Raw genomic sequence first — 6,768 nt, forward strand, 5'->3', positions numbered from 1 at the left:
TATCGCGCGCAAGATAGGTGTGATTTTTCTCTTTCATTTCAAAAGTAGTAAATTAGAATATTGTAACAAAGAGAGTAAACAACATTAGCATTAACTATCGAAATGGTCAGAATTTCGATCCTTTTGGTTTAACGATCCACCCATAGAACGTTTTTTGAATGTTTTGCTTGCGAAACTTCTGAAAACGATTAAGATGCAAATAAAGATATTTTTAATATACCTGTGAGAAAATCGCAATTCACAGTCGAAATATTGAGATTCTTTAAATCTGGGTTGAGGCAGAATGTAGACAATGACGTCAGCAAAGATCGCCCTATACTTTACTTAACCTTTACTGACTAGTATAGGTTTTTATCGTTTTATTGGCTAGTTTTGCCGTTTAGAGAAAGAAAGTTATATTGTTATTAAAGTTATATTTGCAAATTTATAACACAAAATTACAGTCTTCAAAATCTAAAAGTTTAAAAGTTTATTGTTTATCGGCATAATTTGAATGGCAAATTTCTGCCAGGAGTTTCTTAAAAGACTAGGTTTTTAACATGCGGGTTTTTTTATTAACAGAACTGGGAACCGTGAGGGAAGTTACAATGTTCTCTGCCTCGAGTAGCCCTCCATCCAGTATCCAATATGAGTTACCTGTGCCAATCGAGAAATCGTCTATGGGAGAGCCAACCACCGAGGACCAACCAGTCGATGACCTTTGAAGTCGTCGAAGGAGCATTTAAGAGAGGCCAGCAGAAACTGTTCGACAGCCGCGGCTACTTGTATTGTGTTAAACGGCGGAGGAATGCGATCACATACCGGCGCTGTAGCTTCCATGGCAAGTCCAACCACTGTCCGGCGTCAGTGATTCAGCATCCTGAGGGCTCTACCGTTGGAGTCGAACACAAACATGCGGGAGAAGTTGGGCTCCCAGAGACTGCTAAATTGACTGCCGCCATCAAGAGAAAAGCCACCTGGAGCAGGTACCGCTGACTTAGAGAGCGTCGTGCGGGGAGCATTTCGAAGTCTTTCCGGAAGTGCAGTTGCTGGGGTGTGCCTTCCACTGGAACCAGGCCCCTTGGAAAAAAGGTCAAGAGCTAGGCCTTCAGACTGCGTATATGAGAGACCGGACTACGAATGGTTCCACTAGGCGGCTAATGGCACTACCCTTCCTTCCGTTTGAGACCATTGCCGCAACCTTCGACAGCCTAAAACCAGAAGCCAAGACGGAGCCTTTACAGCAGTTTGTCAGCTGCATCGAGGAAAACTGGATTAGCAGCACACTTTGGCTCCCAGAGACTGCTAAATTGACTGCCGCCATTAAGAAAAAAGCCGCCTGGAGAAGGTTACCGCTGACTTTTAGAGAGGTCACTGGGGCAGCTGCTCAAAGGATGTGCCAATATAAACAGGCCACTGATGCACTGAACTGAACTGAACTTAGACATTATTTGCATTTACTACTAGGATTTTTCTTTATTGCCAAGTAGAATAAGTACGTTAAGTCGTATAGGCGCTCCGTGATAATGGGCAAAATATATGAGGATACGTCAGTTAGGGCAACTAGGTCACGATTGTTCAAGAGTAAGATAACTTTTCAAGGTAACTATGATTAAGAAGTTAGCTTTTTTACTAAGTAGAATGAGTACGGTTAGTTGTAAGCGCTGCGTGGTAGTAGGCAAAATAAATAAGGATGGGTCAATTAGGTCACGATTTTTCAAGAGTATTAACTAAAAAAAAACTTTTCAATGTTTCTGTGACTAGAAATTAGCTTTTTTGCGATTACTAGGATAAATGAAATTAATGTTTATGTTTGCTTTAAACATTTTGTGTCATAATTTGTTGGTTACGAATCGACAAGAGGGTTGGTATGAACTGATCTAAAGTGGATGGGTACGAATCATCTGGGTACGAAAGATCCATGGTTACGAAACGACCAGTAAGAGGCGAGCCCAAGTTTCTAACCCTTTCTCTCTTCAGTCAACTATCGCAGGATTTACTCTATTCGTTTAAAAAATCGCGCTTTGTCGAAAAAGTGTTGTTTTAGCCTAAGAACGAGGTAGTGGCCTTTCCCAAAATTGAAATAAAATGATATTGAGTCAACGATGTCCATGTTTGCATTAAGTCTGACGCAGTAATTTGATTTTGGCAATATTTTCATGTGAGAACCCGTCAAACATCTGAGAATTAAATTACGGACCACAAATGTGTGGTGCAAACAAACTCATAGGTAAGGTGGAGTTGGTTGTGGTGCGGAATGAGTGAATTTCATTGTTTAGTCATGGTACTTTTCAGCGCTATATTTTCATGCTTTGTACTCGATTCTTTCGAACTTCAAGAAATGATTTCAATTGTCTCTTAAAACATGGAGGCACTTTCTCTTCGCTTAACATCTCGAGGCGTACTTACTGCTCGGGTTATTATGAACATGCTTGCGATACGATATTTTTTTCCTAAAGCTGGAAACTGAGGAATCAATCTCTGAAATCGATAGCCACCACATTTTGCAAGAAGCTTCTGAGCTGTAATCATGTAATTTAACGGGGTGTTAGCAATTCGAGGGCACAAGCACGCTGGTAAGCACATGGTTAGCGTAAATAATTGTTGTTTACAGTTGTTTAATCCGAAAGCCGTTTTTTAAAGGTCCATTTCTGTTACCTTCCTGGATATTTTCTGTTGAATTCATTGCGAAACAATCTTGGAATTTCATGAGTGATTGTGAACGATAAATTGATGTCGGCACCATAATTTGGGAAGGGTTTGTTTACACATTATCCGTCTATAATTCGTGGACCATTTCTGTAACCTTCTTGGATATTTTCTTTTGAATTAATTCAGTCACACTCCCGGAATTTCATCAGTAATTAAAAACGGTCAATCCGTATACGAAGCACAAGTGAAGCACATTTTAAACTTTCCATACGATTTTAGGAAACTATACTCAATTGACTCTCGATAAATAATTGACCTGCCATAACGCGTTAATTATTCAATTATTTTGTAGCCCCAAAAGCCCGGCTTACGACTCCGGAGGTACTGAACTCGATATATTTGATACACAATGCACTCTTAAAGGAGAAGGTTAGAATAAAATTGAATTTACGACCGTAATTTGCACCCGGTTAAATTTCCTGAAATTTCCTAAATTAACCTGCCTGCAAGTAATTAAATTTTGTTTTTCATTTCAAGTGTGAAAAGATAAAACAAAAGTGTTGCAGAGGTCTCTTTCCAGACTGAATTCAGGTGAGAACATCAGTAAACTAGTTGATTGCATATGCTACTCCTGATTCTTTAATTTGATTGCCCTGTTTTTTTTCCACAAAGCTTTTCTTATATCTCTGTGTGGCATCTAATGATAAAAATCTTAGTGAATACATATGCCATATTTTTGTAGTACTTTTAACTTCTATCTTTAAGTTTTTGGCATTTACTATTTTAAAATTCATAAATGGCATTCTTTTTTCATCCATGTAAAGAGATATTCACAGTTCTTAATCTTAAGTGTGAAATATCAAGTCAACTTAATTTTAATGAGTCTGAAACTTCATTGTACATAAGAACACTTTACTGGACTATGTAACATTTATGCACTTTCTTTCTGGTACATGTGATTACATAACCCTTTAACTGTCAAGATTTCATCAGTAATTCTTCTTACTGTCTGCCATACAATTTATGTGATGTTAGGTTGAAGAATTTGGGATTGGATCAACCAACTATCCCCTAATTGATATTTTTCTTTATCCTCATTACTTGTCTGCTTGATATTGTACTGATTGTGTAAGGAGAAATTCTGTCTAGGTCACCAGTAGGACTAAAAGGGTTAAAATGAGGGATTTCATTACATTGTAATGAATAAAATTTTCTCATGCTTTCAAATGTAACAAAAAAATGTGATGAGAATCTGATGTTGTGAAACAATGGAAAAACCTGTTGCTGGTAGCTTATGTCTTTAATTTTTAAATGTTCACGGGAAATGCTTTTCTTTAAAAGTGAGGATACAGATTAGTTTTCAAAGTGGATAGAAATAAGTTGTTTGCAAGTAATGAAAAGCAAACTGACAGTCATACCTTAATGCTTGACATGCTTCACTCAAACATGTCAGTGGTGTGTACCTACCATTGTAGAGGTGTCCTTCATGAAAAATATTTTTAGTGTGGCTGTTGTTCTTTGTTGATCATTGAAGCCAAAAAAGCTGGTAAAGGCACAGAACCTCAATTTTTATGCACACAAGGCACCCTCCAAGGTGGAAGAGTAGAAGACCATAGACTGATGTTTATTAGGCACTTGCACTCACGACAATTATATATTCAAGCTATACTCTACGTATATGAAACTGACTACATGATGTCTGTAATCCTTTACACCCTAACATCAGTATGCATATTCTCTATACTGTTCTCTGTACATTTCCTAATGTGCTGGCAAGGAGAATTTGTTTAACAATCAAGAGGTTCTTCAGTTGATTATGATTTACTTTTTTCTCATGACCTCAATGCTTGATTTAGGGATGATATTGAAAGGAGAAATTACATGCTAGTCACTCTCAGGAATTAAAGCGATAATAACTGCACACATTTTATATGCTCCTTGCATTTGTTGGCAGCAATAGTTAATATTGTTAGGAAAGCAAACAGATGAACAGATGACAGTGAAATGAGGGAAACTGTAAACTTAACCATATGATAGAAGAAACAATCACAGAATACTTAAGAGGGGAAACTTGAATTGTGCTAGGCAATTTCCTTTATTGCCCTTCATGTTTTAGATGAAATAAAATTTAATCAGTTGTAGGGTTTGCTTACAATGTGTCAAATCACCAGTGTGGACTTGATTCTTCTCAGATGTCAGCTGGTAAAAGATAGATACTGAAAATAGATGACCATAAGGAAAAGTTCACATCTTCAAAAAAATCACACTGAAGTGTTGGTGTAAATGATTTGTGATATTTAGAATGACAGAAGCAGGAAAAACACATTGAGCTTTTTCCTATTCACTAGTAAGTTAATTAGATTTCAGATTTTTCATTTAAACTAGGTGAGATTAAATATCATGCTTCATTGCCGTCTTAACTAACATTTATAACAAAGTTTCATTTTAATGTAGAATGTTTCAAGAACTTTCTTATTTTCTCTCCAATACTTTTTACTATTTCTGGAGCACTATTAACCCTTTACACCCTAACATCAGTATGCAAATTCTCCATACTGTTCTCTATACATTTCCCAGTGTGCTGGCAGGGAGAATCCGTTTAACAATCAAGAGGTTCTTCAGTTTATTATAATTTCCTTTATTCTTATAACCTTAATGTTTGATTCAGGGGTGATATTGAAAGGGGAAATTACATGCTGGTCACTCTAAAGGATTAAAGGGTTAAAGGAAGCAGGTTATTAAAAAATTATAACTTTTGATCCAAGCAAGTATTTGAATATGAGAGTAACATTTGATGTTTTCACATGTTACAGGATGATCAGGCTGAAGATGGAATCAAAAAGGAGTGAACTCATCTGTAACAATTAGGTGACTACTTTGGAAACTTGAGCACTTGGGAAATACACCTTGGCTTGCAATTCTGATGATTACAGTTTGCTGAGGTAATTGAAATGTCAGTCCTCAAGCAGGGATCTTCCACATGATCTTAACAGTGATAAGCTATGAAATAACTTAAGAAAAATGCATTTGTGTCAGTAGAGCTACTGTAAGTACAGTACCACCTAGTGACAAAAATTAATAATTTCCTGTAAGTATGAATGTTTGGGAGAAGTTATAGTGGTAACTGACCCTTTTTTGCAAGAATGCATAGGGTCTGATGATTGTAATGTATATCTCCTAGCTTTCAAACTTTCAACCTTGCATTAACTGTAACTGTTTACCATATCTATTTTTCAGTATCATAAGCCCTCAAAAGTTAAAGCAGGTGAGTCAATAACCTGACTTCCTTTGTTTGGAATTGTGTGATTTAATAATTTTGCTGTGTAAGTTACCACATTGTAACATGCAATATTATTATTTAGATTGCAATAAATGCTCTTGCTCAAGCTATCATTGATGAGTGGTGTTTCTTACTGATACTCATAACCAAACTAAACATTGACATAAGGAATCGGTTACAAAATATGTGAGTTTTAAAGGATGGAAAACTAGAAAAACAAGGATCACCCTTTAATTAGGACTGCAATTAAAGTAGGCTCTGCTATTTTAGACACCCTGTTGTTCAATCAGGTCTTTTTTTCTGTCTCTTGATTTAAATGGTACTTCAAAAAAGCGCAAGATTTCTTTAAGTAGTGAAACATTAAGAGGACTCAGCTTATCTGCCCTGAACACTCGCACAAGTTAAAGGCGTCGTAAGACAGAGGGTGTTGCGGCCTTAGTTCGTTAGAAATGTGCGCCATTAGCTGTTGTCTTTCAACTTCTTTTTCCTCTAGAAATAGTTCCTTTGGATTGTGCTCGATTTCTGAGTGTGCTTGTTGCCTTCTTCTGCTTGCTGCGAGGCGAAAAATAAACCCTATACTTGGTTCTTAGTCAACCACTCGTCTCGTTCAAACAACCTTCTATTCTGCTCATCTCTTGTCTTGCGCATATCATTTGAGACTTGCTGAGGGTCAGCTTTTAGCCCTGATTGTTCCCCTAGGTCAAACTTTGCAGTTAGATATTTCTTAACTTTGTCAGTTAATCTAATAGATCCTGCTCGTGGCCTGTGTAGGGCCCAGCCCATAAGGACAGTGTGCAATGCGGGTATTGAGAAATTTTCACTTTGGCGGATATTAGGTTCAGACGGTTCATTTTCAG

General features: G+C 37.1%; 1 pseudogene; it reads right to left on the reverse strand.

Annotated features, from left to right (window-relative positions):
* Positions 1-6,177: 6,177 nt before the first annotated feature.
* The window catches only part of LOC149037666 (uncharacterized), a 1,165-nt pseudogene continuing 574 nt past the window's right edge, over positions 6,178-6,768 (reverse strand).

Source organism: Pocillopora damicornis, chromosome 11 (assembly GCF_964200805.1).
Source record: "Pocillopora damicornis chromosome 11, jaPocDami1.2, whole genome shotgun sequence".
Classification (NCBI taxonomy): Eukaryota; Metazoa; Cnidaria; class Anthozoa; order Scleractinia; family Pocilloporidae; genus Pocillopora; species Pocillopora damicornis.